Source organism: Microtus ochrogaster, unplaced genomic scaffold, assembly GCF_000317375.1.
Source record: "Microtus ochrogaster isolate Prairie Vole_2 unplaced genomic scaffold, MicOch1.0 UNK51, whole genome shotgun sequence".
Taxonomy (NCBI): domain Eukaryota; kingdom Metazoa; phylum Chordata; class Mammalia; order Rodentia; family Cricetidae; genus Microtus; species Microtus ochrogaster.
Genome location: NW_004949149.1, coordinates 792028 through 793702, shown reverse-complemented (window position 1 = coordinate 793702; position 1675 = coordinate 792028). Strand labels below are relative to the sequence as shown.

Here is a 1675-nt window from a genome sequence, read left to right as displayed (position 1 = left end):
GATTCACAGAGACAGCGGACCTGTGGCAGCCTCTCAGGGCCACCCAGATTGGACTCAGAGACAGCAGACCTGTGGTAGCCTCTCATGGGCCACCCCAGGCCCTGTAGTCTCTTGAAAGGACACTTTGAGTCATCCTTCCCTTCCCACAGGGATCAAGCCAGTTCAAAGAGCTTGTGGAGATGTGGCACGCTGTGATTCCTTCCAGCCATTGTCATCTGTCTCCCATCCTTTGTGTCAAACAACGTGTCTGAAGGGTTTGCAGACTTCCAACACTGTGCAGAGAACAGCAAAAGCATGGCTGGAGACAGACCCTGCCGAGGACGCGAGGTAGGCGGGAACAGCTCCCAAGGCCCATTCGTCTACATTGATTGAAAGGCCTGTTTATGTGTGGATTACTCATTTATTAACGCTTTCATTCAGGCAGCTGTTTAAAGGAGACTTGTAGAGTGGAGTCAAGAAATAAATAACATTGTTTCCCTCAAAGAAGTTCCCACGGCAACGTATCGGCTGTCCCGTTCTGAACTGCAGAAGATCCCATCTCCCGCTTGCTTCCTTTCTGCCTCGTATTATTTCATAGTAAATAATTCTATGTGATCAATCCTAGCACTTGGATCTCTTAGGTTAAAACTTCTTGTTTCCACCCTTCTTCTGTCATAGAACCCTGCAGCAGAGACAAGAGTAATGCTCCATCCTCCACCTTCTGTATCTGGATCCCTGCCTCTTCCTTCCCCTTTCCCTCTCTCCCTCCCTCTCTCCCCGCTATATGTTTGGTTGAGTACATGTAACCATACAGGTACACATCTGCGTGTGTGCGTGTGTGCGAGTGTGTGTGTGTGTGTGCGTGTGTGTGTGTGTGTGAAGGCCAAAGGTCAAATTCAGAAGCCATTCCTCAGACTGTGCCCACCTCATGCTTTTAGACAGGGTCTCTGACTGAGAGATGGCCGACTTGCTAGACTGGCTGCGCTGTGATCCCTGAGGACCTGCGTGTCTGCCTCCCAGTGTTAGGCTCCTCAGTGCTTTACGATGCCAGACGTTTTCCTCATGGTTTCCTGGGATCAAAGTTAGGTCCTCATGTGTTTCAGTACTCCAGTAAATTGAAGTACTTTGTACTCAGTGAAGAGGCAACATGAGATTGCTGGCGTGTGTAGAAGAAGAAGTGTTCTGAAAAGAGGGATTGAGGTGAGGCCTGAGGGTGCGCACTCATCAGCCAGCACTGTACTCGAAGGGTCTCAGTAAAGAATGTTAACAAAGGCTAGGAACCCAGAAGGGCTCAGTTGTGAGGTTGCAGGTATGAGGTACAGACAGGAGCACTGTGAGAAGAGAGCAGAGGCCACATCAGGCCTTGAACCCCGCTCTCAAAGGGAGAGGGTTTTGATGGCAATCGTATGAGACACGGCAAATCAGTTTGCAGGCATTTGTACTGAGTAGGACAACTCTTTCACCATGAATTTGCTCATTTTATAGAAAAAAATTGGTTAATACACAAAACTCACCGTTTTTGTTGTTTGCTTCAGGTGTACAGCTGCAGTACTGATCTGGGTCAGAGCACAGTGTTTCCTCGGGTGACAGTAGCGGTGTTGGTCAGAACACGGTGACTCCTCGGGTGACAGCAGCGGTGTTGGTCAGTCACAGCACAGTGTCTCCTCAGGTGACAGCAGCGGTGTTGGTCAGAACA

At 49.5% G+C, this 1675-nt stretch overlaps 1 protein-coding gene across 6 annotated transcripts in view; it reads right to left on the bottom strand.

Moving 5' to 3' along the window:
- Positions 1–1675, bottom strand: part of Inpp4b (inositol polyphosphate-4-phosphatase type II B) — a 762195-nt gene that overhangs the window by 508895 nt on the left and 251625 nt on the right. For 5 of the 6 annotated variants that reach the window (XM_026777268.1, XM_013354610.2, XM_026777267.1 and 2 more), the window contains exon 1: positions 1494–1669. The exons of the other annotated variant lie outside the window; for it this stretch is intronic. The gene's annotated coding sequence lies outside the window, so the exon portion shown is untranslated. Of the gene's footprint in view, positions 1–1493; positions 1670–1675 lie in introns of those variants that run through there. 6 annotated transcript variants of the gene reach the window in all.